This window comes from Enhydra lutris, unplaced genomic scaffold (genome assembly GCF_002288905.1).
Source record: "Enhydra lutris kenyoni isolate GAN:26980312 unplaced genomic scaffold, ASM228890v2 scaffoldscaffold49, whole genome shotgun sequence".
Lineage (NCBI taxonomy): Eukaryota > Metazoa > Chordata > Mammalia > Carnivora > Mustelidae > Enhydra > Enhydra lutris.
In genome coordinates this window covers 3,346,897-3,365,544 of record NW_019154133.1, presented here as the reverse complement: position 1 = coordinate 3,365,544, position 18,648 = coordinate 3,346,897, and the positions used below count along the sequence as shown (strand labels likewise).

At 42.1% G+C, this 18,648-nt stretch overlaps 1 protein-coding gene across 1 annotated transcript in view; it reads right to left on the bottom strand.

The window, feature by feature from the left end:
• The window catches only part of LOC111156805 (phosphoprotein membrane anchor with glycosphingolipid microdomains 1), a 129,827-nt gene extending 111,413 nt beyond the window's left edge, over nucleotides 1-18,414 (bottom strand). The window contains exon 1 of the mRNA XM_022517874.1: nucleotides 18,104-18,414. The gene's annotated coding sequence lies outside the window, so the exon portion shown is untranslated. The remainder of the gene's footprint in view (nucleotides 1-18,103) is intronic.
• Nucleotides 18,415-18,648: the final 234 nt, after the last annotated feature.

The following is an 18,648-nucleotide window of genomic DNA, read 5'->3' as shown; positions in this document are numbered from 1 at the left end:
TCTTACAGAGTTGTTGAGAGAATTAAATTGGATACTCAACAGCACAGTCTGTAAACACAATATTTCTCAAAAATTGGTCCACAGCCTCCACAACATCAGACACCTGGAAGCTTAATGAAATCCTGGGTCCCACTCCATATCACTAGACTGGGATGGGTTGTGGAAATAGGTATTTTTAAAAAAAGATTTTATTGATTTATGGGAGAAAGAGAACACACATGAAAATACAAGAAGGGGGAGGGGCAGAGGGAGAAGCAGGGAGCCCAACGTGGGGCTCAATCCCAGAACCGTGGGATCATGATCTTAGCCGAAGGCAGATGCTTAACCAACAGAGCCAACCAGGCGCTTCTGGAAATTGGCATTTTTAATAAGCATTTTAGCAAATGAATTAAGGCTTGTGTCCTCAACAGGCTGAAAGATTCAATCTGGGTCTGGACAAGGAACAGAGGAGGATCCCCAGATCAGCCTCTTATCATCCAGCTGGCATGCTGCCTACCCTGTTCCCAGCAGGTACCCTGGTTCTAGGATCTGGGCTCCAGCCTGGGGCCCTACCATCCCTGCCTCTGATTCCAGTTCACCTTCTCTCCTGCTCCAAAAGTGACCTTCCTCAAATACAAACCTGACCAGGCTGCTCCCTGCCACCGTGCACCCAGCCTCAATTCTCTGCCCTCCCCATCTCTGCCAGCTGCCTGGGTCTGCTCTGTCGAAGCTGGTCTCTGAATTCCTACCAGCCCTGGTTAAATTTCACCCCCTCAAGGGGGCTCGCCCCAACTGCCCAGTCATTCCTAATAACATAAATACATTTTACTTCTCTGCTCAGAACATAATACCTGCTGATACTCCCTTCCTTATGTGGTTATCTCCTCCCACCAGAACATCAGAAGAGGTAGCTTGTTAGCTGCTCTATCCACTACCTATCATGGTGCCCAGCACACAGTAGGAACTCAATGTATGCTGAAGAGATGAACACGTTAATGAATAACTGGCCTGCACCAAGGCCAGCCTTGGCCAGGTTCTCACACTGGACGCGTGAGGCTGAATGAAAAGTTCCATTTCTTACCACATAATAGGATGACCGAGGGGCAGAATTTTCTTTGTGCAATATCCGTGGCTCAGAGGAAAGTCTTAAGTATAAATTCTGTAAACTGACCCCATTATAGTAAAGAAAACTGGCATTTAAATCATTCCTATATCTTCCTAGTTGTTTATGAAGTGAGGCATTTTTTCTTTTTCTTTTTTTCCCACACAACTGGATTTTCTACAAATTTCACATGGGATGTCCTTGAAAGAGTTAGTCGTGTATACTTTTCATGAATACAAAAATCACCTCACTTAAATTTTCCTACTTACTGAAAAAAATAAAATTACTGTCTTTAGAACAAAATATCCCTTGACAACAAAACAGGTTCAGACAGCATTATAAATCTATTCATGTTATAAACGTTCTCAGCCCCTTTAGAAACTGTGGAACAATAGAGCCCATCCAAAGGCTCTTGTGTGCTGCTCTCTGGAAAACGGACAGGCATTCTGACCACAGAAAGCCTAGAGAAGAGGCTTTTTAAAGAAAGCTATCCGAACGCATTTCTGTCCAACTTCTGAATTCCTTATTGTGTAAGAAAGGATTTCAGAGACCCACAGGTATATTAAAAATAAAAGGAAACTGTGAATAGATGGCAGTTCAATTTTAGTAGTGGTCTTCCCTTCTCCCACTAATTCAGAAAAAATTATATTCCCTACAATCGTTTCCCAGCAAAGACCCTGCCACCCATCTTTCTCACAAGGGAAAAAGCAAAGTGAAAAATCTCTGCCTCGGAACTTTAATTGGGTCTCCTGTGTATGTCTTTATGGCAGTGAGTTTCAAACTAACAACAAATGAGGGAGGAGGGCCCGTGGCTTTGGTTTAGACAGAGTGACAGAAAGGAAAAATGGAAATAGTGGGTCGCAAGGCAGGAGGCCATAGTTATGAAAGGAAAATAAGGCCCCTTGCGGCCAGCCTCATGAGGAGATAAGTGCACACTTCACCTCCAGTGGTTTCAGTCCTGCTGGGGGTACATGGCTGCCAGGGATTTACAGATGGGAAAGCAGTCCAAGGGGGAGAAGCTGCTACACTGGGCTGGTGTAGGTGGCACTCAGAGAAACCCATTCCCCCTGAGCTAAAACTCAAAGTAAACAAAGGGACAAGGATGTTGCCATTGTTTAATCTCTTCTCATCTTTGCAACTTCCCTCCTCCTCCTTCCACAGTGGCTTGTGACCCACAGCACCCGACAGGTATCATGTCCTCTAAATGGGTGATTCTCAGTGATGGCTGGCCTTACTTGAGGTGGGACGTCGGAGAGGAGGTGCCTTTCAAAAACCACCAAGGTCTGGGGCACCTGGGTGGCTGAGGCACTGACTGAGGCACCTGACTTTTGATCTCAGCTCAGGTCTTGATCTCAGGGTTGTGAGTTCAAGCCCGCACTGGGCTCCACCCTGGGTGTGGACCCCACTTTAAAAAACAAAACAAAACACCAAGGTCAAGGCCCCCTAGGGCCTGTTAATCAGAATTACTGGGGGAGGCCCTGGACATCACTAATAATGTTCTTAAGTGGTAAATATGGTGAACCACTGCTCTAAAGGCAGCTAGACTGACAGAGGGAGAAAGACAAAGGTGAGACAGATCAGATGACCTGCCCCCAAAGAGGGGGAAAGCATCACCAGAACACAAAAGGGGGGGTGTACTTAATGAGGAAGGGAATGCAGCAGTGATGATGTGAGGCCCCTGTGGGCTGTCAGCTCCTTTACAACAGGAAATGTGGTAAAAGAAGAAATGCTTGCAAACTCAGAAAGATGCTTGGCAACAGAAGACAGGTGCAAAACCAAGGCGGGACAAGTTTAGCTCTTTCAAGTTGGGAGACAGGAGAGAAAATGATACTTGTGAGCATGCTGCAGCTGGAGTAAGAGGTGGGCATGAACCAAGACACCCAAGAATGAAGCTGCAGATGGGAAAGGCGAGGAGCCTACTTCCACTACCAAGGGGCAATGATGCAATGTCTTTTCCTGTTGATGGTTCACCTTCAGAGGAAATGTTGATATTACACTGAAGTGATGAAGAACTTCAAAAAAAAAAAAAAAAAAAAAAACTAACAGTAGCAATGTAACCCCTACTATATGCTCCAGTTACTGTAGTCACTCAGCTAACTATTAGCTCACATTGATCTTCAAGAGCTTATGACTTGATGATGTTCTTGAGTTCCCAAAAGGCAAAATTCTTGGATGTCCCTAAAAACATGCAGTTTTTCCCCAAGGCTTGTATAACACTGCACTATGTTCTTTCCTCTAATTTACAGAAATTGGGTCTCCCTTGGTGGTAAATGGGTCCCCCAACCTACAGTATGTCCTGCCTAAGTAATACTGCCATGCCATCACACATACTCACATGCAACAAGGGCAAATTTTACACACCGATCGAAATATCCATTCACATTCCTAGCCACTTAGGAATACCATGGAAAATCAGTTAAACCCCGGTGTCATAGAGTTACAGTTTCCTGAGTACCACCACTGGAGTCTGGAAATTAATAAAGACATGAAATTTATGTGAATAAACATATGTGAAAAGAAATACATGTGAAAAGAAACTAACGAGGCTTGCTAAGTACCATTAAGCAAATTATATAAGATTATGCAGAATTTTTAAGAAACTGGAACAAGTCTGAACTATCTCACTTTGTACTAGCATCTTACTTTTGACGTGAGAATGCACTAGATACCACATGTTTTATTCTTCACGTCTTTATCTCCTATCTCACTGCTTAGAGATTTGGGGATGGGTGCGAGGATTACTTCGCATGAGTCTGGGGCTACCTGGAGTGACAGCTGCCATTATTCCTTTTGGATTTTTCTTGAAGGATATCATTTTGACCTCAAAAAACTAACTTCATCTTCTGGGCCCCTGGGCCCCAAGGGTTCTGGAGTAAATGAACATGGCTACAATCCAAGGCCATAACAGGGAGGCAAAACCACAAACCACAAGAGGATGTAGATCTGGCCGCCATAACACATCTGTACCTGGCCTTTTTCCACCAAAATTGAACAGCTAACTTGGCATTTTATCAAGTCTGATGAGAAGCTAATGATGTGAAAGCAAGACAAGTATACTCAGGGCTAAATGGTATGAAATGTGTGTGTGGCAGGGTGGATGGGAGGCTGGGAGTAGATAAGAGGAAGGAGCAATTATTTGAGATGTAATATCCTGTGATATACTGCAAGTTCACAAACCTTTATCCACAATTCTGAAATGCAAATTTCCTGAAAAAGTTTCTGAAACTTTGTTCCATTGCTACCAAATGAATATACTCTAAACTCTAAAAACTGACCTGAGCGGACATCAAGTTATTTGGTCATCCTCTGTCTTCTTAAATGTTAATATTCATGCACTTTGCAACAGAAATTACTGTTTCCAAAAAAAAAAAAAAAAAAAAAAAAAAAAAAAGAAAAAAGTCTACTGTTTCCTGGGATCACGTGGGACTATTACATAACATACAGTATATAAACTGTATTACCTTTCTAAAAGCTGAATTCTGAAAGCCATGTGTCCCCAAAAGGATTGCTGTCCCCCTACACAACTCTCCAGACAGGGGAATTCTCTGGATTTAATCCTTTTGTAGTTTTCCCACAACATGAAGTATTCATCTGACCTCAGTCAGCTTATCAGTGATTTCAATGACATTATTTTAGTAGACAGATTCGCAGGGAACAAAACTGGTCAAAGCTGAAAAACAGGCATACCATGGGCTGTTTGATGTAGCACATATGCTGCATAAACATACATGCTTATCTTCCCCTTTGCCACATTTTCCACCTAATTATTCTGAGAATTCTGGTAACAAAGTACACTCAAACCTGCGTTATAGCTGGGTGTGGCAACAATAAAAAGAAAAATATAAACATGATAACCTTCAAAAAGAAGACATCAAACTACATTTTTACTTGCAAAAATTAATATCCCAAATGAAATGTCCAGAGATTTCCTAAAAGGCAAATCTATAGAGAAAGAAAGTGAGAAAAGACAAAGAGACAGAAAGATCAGCAATGGTTGCCTGGGGTTGGCCATGGGAATACAGTGACCACAAATGGGCACAAGGGATCTTTTTGGGGTGATGGAAAAGTCCTAAACCTGGAATGTGATGGTAGTTCCATAATTCTCTACATTTACTAAAGACCAGTTAGTTGCACACTTAAAACAGGAGATTTTCATGACATGTAAATTATAACTGAATGAAGATGGTAAAAACTAATATCCTAAATTTCTAAAGTAACACTTTTCATGTCAGTATCTCCTCTTCCTTCCTGATGTTTCAAATTAATACCAGTTGAAATGGAGAGAGAGAAAGGCAATAAAGGGAACCTATTCTTCATCAAGGGAAAAAGAGAAATTTTACCCATGAAGGACTAATTTCACATCTAGCCAGAGAACATAAATTTCTTCTGGATAGTCCTTTATATTTAGCAAATAAAATCAAAATTATTTTTTAACATGTCATATATTCCTCTAATTACAGCATACGTCACATTGAATAATAGTATTTTATTTGCCAGTCATCTTTAAAGAGAGTATAAACTCCTGAGGGCTGGGATGGATGTCGAGGTTTGCCCTGTGTTTTCAGGACCTCTTAAGTGCTCGATAAATGATTATATTGATTGCAACGATTTCTTTCTAAGGACCATCTATCACATTTTCATTTGCTAGGACAAGAGAATGCAAATTAAATAGACATTCCCTACTTTCTAGATCAGGGTTTCTCCACTTCAGCACTATTGACATTGGGTCAGAGAATTTTTCCCTAAAGAGGGCTATTCTGTGCACTGCAGAACGGAGGAGGGCATTCCTGGTCTCAACCCACTTGTGCCAGTAACATCCCTCTCCCCGGTCATGACAATCCTAACTGTCTCCAGACATTGTCAGATGTCTCTCCGCCCCCAGCTGAGAACCACAGCTCTCGCTAGAAAGAGAGTGAGACAGATCAACCCAAACGAACGCGTTCACATTTCAACAACGCCTTTTGTGTTACCACTTTCTGCAGTGAGTGAGAACATCAAGAAAGAAAAAGCCTATAACTAGGAAATGATGATTTTCTGACCACAGGCCTTGGCATATTATAGGGAGAAGAAAAGGAGAACATTCTTTTTATTCTTCCTGTAACTGTGGAGATGCGAGAGGCTTATTCTAATCCAAGGCTGACAATTTTCAGAATATGTGGAGCTGTGAAAATGCATAAGAGAAGGGTCCAAATGCCAAGTGGCCCATGGCTATAAATGGTATAAAAGCATGTTCATCATCAGCACTGGGCTGTTTATTATGAACTGCATCTAGGAGAACAATTTTGAAAATGCTATTGAATATTTATTAAAAGAAAAGATCTATAATAATTCGGGTCCCGACATGCCACTATTAGCAAATCACTCAGCCAGTGGGAAAGGTTAAGAGCCGTGGTGGCAAAAACCATTAAATTAAGTGTAAGTTTAACACTTTGTTATTTTATTTTCTCAACAACCATAGTGTTTCATAATCCTGTTCCAAATATCCCAGCACAAAGCCTGAAAAGCTGTTATCCATACTGTATGCTGCTTCTTTTTTTTTTTTTTTTTAAGATTTTTTTTTATTTGAGAGAGAGAGAGACTGAAAGAGAGAAGGAGCACAGGGAGGGGCATAGGGAGAAACAGAGAGCCTCACGTGGGGCTGGATCCCAGGACCCTGTGACCATGACCTGAGCCCAAGGCAGCCACTTAATCTACTGAGCCACCCACATGCCCCCATACTGTATGCTTTTAATGAGACTCCAGAGTTTGTAGTTTTAATTCTATTTTGGAGATACTGAGCATTTCACATTGATGGTAAAGTTTAAGACACACATTTTAGGCAAAGTGACTATTACATAATGAAGTAAAGGAAAAAATATTCTTAATATCATCTGAATACATTTAAATATTTACGGAGATTCATAATATTTTACTTGAAAACATCTTTGTTATTTAGAAAAATAAAGGTGTACACTTCTGACCTCAACACTGAAAATTTGGGCACTACATATGACACTATTCTAGTTTTCAACCACTTCTGCATTTATCAATCTGTTATATATAAGAAAAAGCTACAGGAGACAGTTACATGTCAATTCCTAATATCTGAAAAGGAAGTGCATCTTTTAAACTCCATTTGTAAAAATGTTTACATTTTTCTCTCTGTGTCTATCGGTAAATGCACGCAGGTTTAGGACTCTGAATATTAAACATGTAATTCCTAAATCCACTAAGAGAAAGAATATACACAATATGCAAAAACACTCTATTCAATCAAGCCCTAACTATACACATAATTATGGTATTCAAATTAGATTATTAATTTAGACATGCTCTATCATGTCAAGTATACACTCACATAAAAATCTCTGAACAAAATTCAATAGGAAATAAAAAGAGGTAAAGAAAATTCAGTTATTCTTTTTAGCAAATGAAAACTCTTGGTACAGAATGTTAAAATGTATACTCATGGGAAGATTAGTAGGAAATGCAGCTTAATTATTTATCTAGGTGGTGGGTAATAAATACAGTACTGTCAAATTACCTCAATAGAATGCTAACTCTGAGCCCTGGATTATCATATTTGCATTTGGATGAAATTGGGACACATGAGGCATGAAATGGCCAAATTAATTTCATTTTACTTCATTTGTGTTTCCTCACATATTATTATAAATCTAAAATGCAATAAAATCATATATAAAATACCATATTACTTATATTATTATCTACATTTTCATATGCCTCTACTGTACCTTCTCAATTACACTGCACTAAGGCCACTATAATACGCCAAGTGTAATAGTAGTTACTAGAATTAAGAAAGGTGCCTACCATTTTCATAAGACTTTTTAAAATATATAAATGTACTGCATTTTTAAAAATCAGCACCAGTAACAAGAGATCAACGTACCAAATGTCGCAAAACATAAGTCCCTTTAGATTCTACTTTTCCTACTGAAGCTAACATGTAAAATTGGCACCGTGAAGCTTGAAATTGAGATTTAAGGATAAGCACTGGTACCAGCATTTTGCCACTTGCTAGAAATTGCTTTCATCTGGAAACTGCCATTTAGCGAGGTTCATAGATATTTTTTTGTGAAATAAAAAAAAAATACAGCACCATAAACTTTACAAACTGTCATAAAATTCCATGTTCTCATGAGTCTAACATTCCTGTGTCTTAATAGCTAATAATTGATTTAAAGTAGCAAAACCAGGTAAATCATAATTTTAGAATACCAGGGGCTAAAAAAGAAGCTGTAAAACTAAAACCCTGCATCATTTTACACTGCTCACATGCAAAATGCTCAAGACAAATGTTTTATACCTTTGGCATTAAACGGATAACGTGACAGCTGCTTTGGCGAGATAAAGCAAGCTACGTCATTTAATGTATTTAGAATATACAAGAATAATATTAGAAGGGAAAACCAATAGCTTAAACTAATTTGGTTAATTTTTATTTCATGTGCACACACACATGTACACACAGAATGCTCCCCACCTACAATAGCCATTGCAACAACTGAACTGAATTTGTTGCAACAACAAATTTACATTGCATCACAAGTACCAAGTTCAACTACCATAATTTTGCAGTTTAAAATATTCACCCTTATATTTTATAACTCGGAGGCTTTTTTTTTTTAAGCTTCTAAGATAAGGAAAGAAAAAGATGTTCATTTTGTGAAGAAAGATTTCCCCTCCCTCCTCGGTCTAACTTAATTACATACATTTGCATAAATAACCTGCGGCCCATCAAATACAGACTAGCCAACACAGTTTCTACTGTTGTTGCCTTGAGGAGACTAATAAAAACAATCTCTGAAATGTTCCACCTGCTAATCTTCCTTTAGTAGCTATTCACGAAGACAGAGGCAACATGATGAGTGGCAAGAACCTGGAATCTGAAGTCAGAAGGCTTCAGGTTGGGTTCTGGGAGCTGAGCCATTTATGAGCTGTGTTATCTCCGCCCAGTTATCCCAACCCTGAATCTCAGTTCTTTCATCTTTACGATTGGAGTAATTCAGTCTTTCGGTCAAAATTAAAGCCAAAATGGCTGAGGACTAACATGTATGATATAAACAAAAATACCTGGTCATGATTTCCATCATCCCCAAATACTCTAGTTTGTCTATAACAAGGCCTGTTTTTTTTTTTTTTAAAGATTTTATTTATTCATTTGACAGAGATCACAAGTAGGCAGAGAAGCAGGCAGAGAGAGAGGAGGAAGCAGGCTCCCCGCTGAGCAGAATGCCGGATGCGAGACTCGATCCCAGGATCCCGGGATCATGACCTGAGCTGAAAGCAGAGGCCTTATCCCACTGAGCCACCCAGGCACCCCGACAAGGCCTGTTTTGATGGCAAGTGAAAATTACAGGAAACTATACTCAACTATGTCTCAAATATACCAATGAGCCAAAAGATTCATTTATAACTATAAAAGGATTGGTTCAAAGGTCCAAACCCTCTTAAGATGCTATGACCACGATAAAAGCTCAGTTTCCTTAAACTGCCAAATAATACACCATTTATCACTGTTCCCCCCAGCGTGCCCATTCATGGATACAATGAGACATGTCTGTTAGAAGAACCGAGCACTTTATCCACCGAGAAAGTCACTCTTTTATCCTTTCCACTTTCCCAAGTGCCCATGACCTGCGGCCAATGAAGGAGATAAATGAGTGGAAAAGAAAAATAAGAAATGGGAACTCAATCCCCCGTGCAGCTTCAGACCCAGGATCATGTCTTTCCATGACTTTATTTCTTTTTTCTTTACCCTTATCCACTGCACCCACCTCCCAGATGCAGGAATTCAGACAGCAGAAAGCTGCCTGAGAACAGCCACCGTCATCTGTGTAGATACAAGCAAGTTAACAGGCAGACCCGTCCCTCTGCTTGCTGCTTTCTTCTATTTCATTCCTTTTGTTACCATCAAGCCCCTCATTTTGCTTTGCCTCTGGTTTCCGCCACTTTGCGTCCAGGCACTTGTCAAAAACTTCCCTCACTGAATCTCACTAGCCCATCTCCTTTGCCTCTACCTGCGGTCTTGGCCATCATCTTTTTTTTTTTTTTTTTTTTTCCACTCCAGGTGTTCTCCCAGGCAGATCACCACCTCCACAACAACGTGAAACACACAGAAGGCTTGTAAGCTTTTATTTTCAGCTCAGCCTCTGTCCTGAATTCTAGAACCACTGCCGGTACAACAGTCCATTGACTCTCAAGCCCTGGAGAGCCTCTGGTGCCTCACATCACGTAACTCTGCCAACAAACTCGTCAGCTTGCCCTGCAGACTGCACAACCCTCTGTCTTCACGATCAGGACTAATGCCACCTCTTTCCATTCAGTCACCCAAGCCAGAGATCTGGAAGTCAACCTTAAAGTCACCATCCCCTCCCTGTTTCTCCCCTCCTCCTCCTTTCCCCACTCTTACCAGTCCAAGTTCAGACCTTAACCTGTACTAGGTTTCATTCAACAGTTTGTTGTTGTTGTTGTTGCTGTTGTTGTTCACAGGGCTTCTATGTCTGCCCCCCACCCGACACCCCCATTCTCTACAAAACACCCAGAGTACTCATTCTAAAAGAACCCCCAAAAGTACGCAAATTCATCTGGACCAAGCATGGTCCACAGAACACTTCCTAAAGTGGCCCCAGCCTCCACTGTCCATCTCTGACCTCGTCCACAGCCCTCGATGTGCACCAGCCACTGGGGACAACCAGCTGTCCTTCAGACATGCCACCTGCCCTGTTCAGTACTCCCATTGCACTGTTCTCTCTGAGCCCTCTGCTCAGAACGATTTCTGTCAGCCCACTCCCATCCTCAGCTGCCTGGCCCCCTCTGACTCGCCGGCCAGACTCAGATCCAGCCCTACACTTCCAAAGGGAAAGTCATCCCCTTGGAGCAGGTACCCCGACAGAGCCCAGCATCTTTTATGCACTGCTTACAACTGCACCTTTTTCCCTTCGTTCTGCTGAGATTCTGGAAGGCAGTGCAAGGATTCTTCTGTTTGAGGTTTCAACATCCAACAACATGCCTGGTATCCTATCAATATATATCTGCTAAATGCATAAATGAGTAATTATCATTCTAACTCAATCTGACTCAAACACGGCCAAGTTGCTAGTGATTGATTATGTGTGAATTACAGGTTCACAGCTCTCCTTAGAAGGTGTCAGGGAGAAAAGAGTAAGGCCACAGTGGTTGCAACTCCCCAGTGCTGAGTGCAGAGGTTGCAGTATTCTTGTATACAACTGTGTTACAGCTTGGCTTTTTTTAATAAAAAAAAAAAAAAAAAATCAGGGGCACCTGGGTGGCTCAGTGGGTTAAGCCTCTGCCTTCAGATCAGGTCATGATCCCAGGGTCCTGGGATCGAGCCCCACATCGGGCTCTCTGCTCAGCGGGGAGCCTGCTTCCCTCTCTCTCTCTCTCTCTCTGTGCCTGCCTCTCTGCCTACTTGTGATCTCCATCTGTCAAATAAATAAATAAAAATCTTTAAAAAAATAAAAATAAAAATAAATCACTGTGTTATGTGGTTTTATTGCCTCTAACTTATAACATGAGCTGCCTCAACATGAAAGTTTCCCAATAGCTTCAGCGTGTTCAACCATAATGGGAATGACAGAGTAATGGGTATGGACTGAGCAGGAGCAATAGTAACAGTAATAATCCCGTCACAAATGCAGTGAGACCAGATGCCCAAAGACTTGCCTGATTACGCTTCATCACTTAGAGAGTAAATCCACAGAAAAGCTTATATATGCAACACTGGGAACCCTGTGAAGACTAGAATGACTCACACCTTTTGGTATCTTTACAAAATTAACTGAAGCTGATCACTTGCAAATGAATACAGGATACGGTGTGTAGATGTTGGGTCCTATGAAATCATAGAGAAGATATAAAGCTGTTGCTGATCAACTGCAAAAAAAATTTTTTTTAACTGGCCTACTCCATAAGGTTCATAAGGTTTCTAGTGCTCTGTATTTTAAGTAAAGACTCTCCAGTCAAGCCAAATTTCCCTCTCCTTTGCAATAGTGTCTCTATTTAGAAAATTGAATTTTTCATAAGTTTTGAGTCACTCACAGGTTTGAAAATTGTACAGTTGTATAAAATCAAGGAGGGAGAGTAGATGAAACATCAACGCAATATGCCAAAATGTTATAACAACATAAAATAATAATTTAAAACCCAAGGAATAGGAAGAACTTATTGAAGAAACGCTGGCTCCAATGTGAAATCAAGAAAAATATGGAGGAAGGGAGGCTCCGAGGAAGCGTTTTAAAAATATTACAAGTTGGCCATAAATTCTATCTTTGTATTGTGCATTTGGACTGGAATTAGACTACAATACAGGCATAGAAAATGTGATGCAATGTTACTATTCTGAGACAACACACTTGACCCTTACTTGTTAGACTTATGTATTCACTGAATTTATAAACCATAGTCTCATTGGGAATAGCATATGACACTGTTGCAGTAATCTCCATTACTGATACTTTTTTTTTTTTTAATTTATTTGACAGAGAGAGAGATCACCAGTAAGCAGAGAGGCAGGCAGAGAGAGAGGAGGAAGCAGGCTCCCTGCCAAGCAGAGAGCCCGATGTGGGGCTCCATCCCAGGACTGTGGGATCATGACCTGAGCTGAAGGCAGAGGCTTAACCCACTGAACCACCCAGGCGCCCCTGCTGATACTTTTTTATAAACATTTACTTTTTAATCTTCAGAGAAAATCTCAGGTTTCTATACTTCCCCTTTCTTTAATGAGAGGGACTCAAACTATGTGACCCAAACACAAAGCTAACAGGCCTCTCCATTGGGTCCCATTATCAGTCGAAGGCTTTCCACTTCCTATTGCACAAGGTTAACATGTGGGTTTTCTTTTCTGGGTTTGATGTAGGAACTAAGCTTTAGTTCTTTCTCCACAAAGACATGGAGATGACACTATGTAGTCAATGCCAGATGCTGGTTATGGGCAAGAAGGTAGGCAATGGGCTTCCCTCGCATCTCTTTAGCTCTCTTCCGGGGTTATTGTGGGAACCAAAACAGATAGTACAGGATTATTTTGAGAAGCACAATATAGGACACCTAGGCAGCACAGCCGAACGATCATGAAGGCTCCAAAATTAGATGCAGAATGTACTGCATGAAACCTAGGCCTTGTCAGATAGCCGTGGACTCCATTCTTGGCTCCAAAACTTAATAAAGTGACCCTAGACAGGTGTCCTGACCTTTCTAGGCCTCAGTTTCCACTTTTGAAAAACAGAATAATAAAGTAACTGCCATATAAGTTTGCCATCAGGATTAAACACTGTAGGTAAACTTCTTAGCATGGCAGCTAGCACATGGTAAGTGCTGTGCGTTAACTATTCACTCCAGTTCTTATCTAGAAGGCACAACCAATAAGGACTAGAAAGGTGGCAGATAAAAAATTCTCAGAGCTGTCTCCCCCCATCTCTGCCCCTTGTCCTCAAATTCAGCCATGCCCCAGCCTTGAGGGACTGTCTCTGTCACGATGAATACGAACTGCCTGCTCGTATAACCAGAAATGTGTGTAACTCCCCAACACATCTCTCACGGATGTATGAAGCAAGAGCTCTAGAAACAGAATCAGCTCCCAACTTCCCAAGCCAGAAGTGAACATAATTCAAAAGAGTAGATATGACTAGGAAGAGTAAATGATGTTCATTCACTTTATCCATATTAAAATTACCTGTTTCCTGTACATATATTTTCTGACAGCAGGAAAAAGCTGATGTCAGAGAAGTTATTTGGGAATCTAGAGGTGACCACAGATGAGCTGTTAAATAGTTCACACAGATGAGAAATAAAACAGAGCTATGTAAATTCTAAAGAAGTAGTTAAAACTAAATTATGGACCCAGCTTAAGTCATGAAAGTGATCAAGGAAGACTTCAATTATACAATAACCCAGAACGAAGGAGCATTTGAAATGTAAATATTGATTGAGTAGAAGGGAATATCTGTACTCTGACAAAGAGGGTTAAAATTGAAGTAGAGGCTATTTCAAAGATGGGAAGGGGCTGTTGATGGCAAGGGTTCTCTTTTTGATGCACGGTATCTGTGGAATTGTGTCCCCAGGTATACTGAGGCACTCTCCTGAAAGCTCATTCCCAGAAAGTTTTTTTTAAACTGACAAGTAACGGACATATAAAATTCTACCAGTTTCAGGTATACAACTTAATGATCTGGTCTATATGCACATATTGCAAAATAATCTCAGTAAGTCTAGTTAGCATCTGCCACCACAGTTACAACATGTAATGAGAACTTCCGAGATTTACTCTCTTAGCAACTATCACATATGCAATATGGTATTATTAACTATAGTCACCATGCTGTAGAGAGAGTCTTGATTTCAAAAAAAAAAAGAAAGCCAACTTAGAACATGTGTCACCAAGTACTATCGGCGGTAAAATAGGTAGAATATGTTCACTAGGAGGATACACCAGTCTACAAGCAGTCTGTTGCTTATGTGCCTTCTAGAGCAATTGGATTTTAACATCTAGAAAACAGAATAAATATTTTCCAGAGTCAGAACACTATGTAGTATCTGGATGATAACCTAGGAAAGCTACACACACACACACACACACACACACACGGCCTCTCAATCATTCGCAACCTCTGAAGTCAGGTGAGAAGTTCAACAGGCTATGGACCAGACTTTTAACAAAGTACTGCTCACAAAGGACCCTGGAAACTGCTTCGTGTGACACTGGCATTAAGGCCTAAAAGAAGCATGCTTATTTAATGTAAAGTATAAATGATTTCCATTTCTGAATATACAGTAAAATGTGCAGGAAAGTATAAGGGCTCTCTTGCTCTCTCTGCCCCACGGCTGTTCTCTAGCAGGGACTGAATTCATGCTGAGGTATGATGCTCTTTGTGGATGGATGACAGCTGCCTGGGCTGCTTTGCTAGGCTGTGTGGATCACTGAAGCCACATCTGCAGGCAGAAACAAACCAAAGAGCACCGTCCTCCAGTGTGAACTGTCACATACCGTTTTTTCCCCAATAATTCTCTGAATATATGAATGGGGAAGTAAAAAGCAATGGAATCCACCTGAAAGTGAAGGAGAAAACACACTTCACCTGCTGGCACATCTACCCTGTGCTAGGCTAAGCAAGTTATTTAATAATAATTATGGTAATAATAACTCCCAATCTTGGAGAACTATGTTGAGAGTGCTGTTAAACACTTTGCATACTTTAATGCTTAACTTGAATTTCCTCATGTGTAAATTGAAGATAATAATGCACCTATTTTATTATTATGAGGATTAAAGGAGAATAGATGGAAAAAGCAAGATCAAAAGGAAGTTAAGGCAGCAAGGTCAAAAAGAACAGGATTTGAAATAAACAGACATAGGTTAAAATCCCAACGCTGATTTGATCTCACTGAGCTTCAGTTTCCTCATCTCCCAAGTGGAGACGAAAACACCCACCTCAGTGAGGAGGGAGACAGTAAATTAAACACCAGCTGCATCACTAGAAAGTGTTCAATAAATGTTTATATCCTCTCTCCTGTTATACCTGTGACCTGCTTCCATTAACCTCCATCAGCAGCCATTCAGTCCCTGGTATCCAAAGATGTGTTTCCTTTCATAGCAATGATAATTTTTTTAAACGATTTTATCTATTTATTTGAGAGGAAAAGTGAGTAAGAGAGAGCATGAGAGGGTAGAAGATCAGAGGGAGGAGACTCCCGGCAGAGCTGGGAGCTAGATGCGGGACTGGATCCTGGGACTCTGGGATCATGACCCAAACTGAAGGCAGTCGCCCAACCGACTGAGCCACCCAGGTGCCCAGCAACGATAATTTTATCAGCTTAATAATGCCAGACACTGGTGGGGCGCCTGGGTGGTTCAGTGGGTTAAAGCCTCTGCCTTCGGCTCAGGTCATGATCCCAGAGTTCTGGGATCAAGCCCCGCATTGCACTCTCTTCTCTGCTCGTCGGGGAGCCAGCTTTCCTTCCCTCACCTCCCCCCCTGCCTCTCTGCCTGCTTGTGATCTCTGTTGAATAAATAAATGAAATCTTTTTTAAAAAAAAATAATGCCAGACACTGGCTCAATAGCTTTACATCTATGAACTCATTTAATCCTCATCATAATCCCCTGAAGTAGGTACTGCTGTCATCCCCAGTTTACAGGTGAAGGTACTGAGACACAGAGTTTAGGTAACTTGCCCAGATTCAAGTGGTAGGAGAGCCAAGAGCTCAGCTGCCTAGTCTACCCTCCTTACCACAGTGCAACAGTGCTGATAGGGGTGAGTCTGTTTGAGAGTCCATGCTGGGATATGTTCTTTTCTAGACATAAGCAATGGATGCTCTCACAAAACAGAATGTGTTGCCTAACTTTTCAACTTCTGAAATAAAATTTTTGTATTTTCCTAGGATTCTTTAAAAACCTATGATATGTTTTTAAATGTGGTGCCTATTACTAGCTCATTTTGTTCTGTGTTGGAATACCATAAATAAAAGCACTTCTCTTTCTAAAGACTGCCTAGATAAATCTTACACTATAACACACCCCTGAGTTTTGGTTGAAACATTTATTACAAGTCCAAATTTAAATATATATATATATGTATATGTGTGTGTGTGTGTTTATATATGTATACGTATTATATATCTACATATATTTATATATGAAGTCTTAATGCTGTTTTGTTAAACTAATGACTTTGATACCAAATAATCTGAAAATTCTCCTTGCTTCTAATGTTCAGTCTTAACAGTAATAGCGGTACTACATGTAATTCAAAGTATTCCTTTTACAAATTTAACTGATTCAAATATTAAACATCAATGATGATAATCTATTGCTCTACTTAAAAGGAATCTCTAGGGGATGGATGAAAAAGAAAGGTTATAGAATTCTATCCTTCAAAGTAGAACAAGATAGCTACCTATAAATCGTGCCCTTTATTTATTAAGACAATTAAGCCCATCAGCACACTTAACTTTCAGACTCAACAAATGTCTGGGATGAACAATTTCCACTTTTTCTAAAACAAAGGGGATGTGTTCAAAAAGGGTCCTCTGCAAGCTCTCTGCACAATGCATGCTATTTTAAAACATGATTTATGTGTCTAATTCCTGGAGCTGCCTTGAAAAATATACTGGGTTTTTCCTCGCATGCTACCTATTAGGTAAAGACACTCCAATTTGAAGAGTGCACTCTGTTTCACACTACAGAACGCTATATCATGTCAGCATTTTCATTAAATACTGTTCAAGCTGAACCTTAAACAAATGGAACGGAGAGCCACAGCTGCAGCCACTGCAGAGACACAGTTATCCCGCCGGGAGGCTTATATAAGAGGTGCAGGACAGGCAGGGTGAAACCCAAGTGCCATCATCAGAATCCTATTTCTTTGAGACTTGCCCACATTCTTGAAATGTATGAAATCACATACAATGAACGCATTTCTCATTCTATTTGCCTTATGGCACAAAACGCTGTATTGGCTTACAAGTTGTTTTCTCCCCAAAGGACTGGACTCCAATTAAGGAAACGCTGGCAACTTCTGCCTAAGGGAAACGCTGGCAACTTCTGCCTAAGGGAAGAATAAAGTGGGATGCGCGGGAAGCCGGAAGGGCTGGGGAGGAATGACTTAGCTCCCACCTCCAAAGACCTATCGCATCCAGGAATATTACAGGAGTCACTCCCCGGAGGACTTAGGATAGAGGTAACAAGACCCTGCACGCACCCTCCACTGCCAAACACACACAGTCAAGGAGCTCGCAACGTGCAATCAGCAGCAGGCGAAATGCCCTCGGAGCACCTGTCCTCTCACAGCACGTTTCCAACTGGCACGTTCGTCAGAGGCTGCTGCCAGCCCGCCCAGGATTGCCTCTCCCCGCGTGCCGGGTCTGCTTCTTCGCACCCTGAACTCCCCGAGACCGAGCCCCGCTCCTAACAAGAGGGGCCGCCCCAGCTTCCCCCACGAAGATAATAAAAACGCACCTCCCCTTTCCACGGCCCCCTCCAACTTCAGAAACTACAGTCAACTCACCGGGACGCAGGAGACAGGGAGCCTTCCGAGGGGACCTCGCTCCACAGCGCTCAACCTCGCTGGCCCCGCACTGCCGGGGCGACGGCGAGTGCCAGGCTAGGCGCTGTCGCTCCGCACCAGCCACCTCGCTCCGCCGTGCCCGGAGCCCGGCACTCGCCAGGGCGCACGGCCCGCCGGCAGCGGCAGCAGCGGCGACTGAGGCTGCACCCGGCCGCGCGGACCGAGAGCTGCAGACGCCCCGACCCCGGAGTGCGGCGCTCCCAGCCCCTGGTGCGTGTCTGCGGCTCCGAGGGAATGGCGACTCAGCGAGGAACGCGGCAAGGGACAAGCCGAAGCGCTGTTACCCGCAGAGCCTCCAGCCCGCTCCCAGGCGGTCGGTCACATCGCCGGCGCGCCGGCGGGGAAGCTAGCGGGCGGGCACCGCAGTCCGCACTAGCCGCCGCGCCGCGGAGAATGACAAGCGCCGAGGCGGAGCAGCCGTGCGGGGCGCTGGGCGCGAATGCGCATGATCCCGGCCCGCTGCGGCACGTCACGGGGGAGGGAGG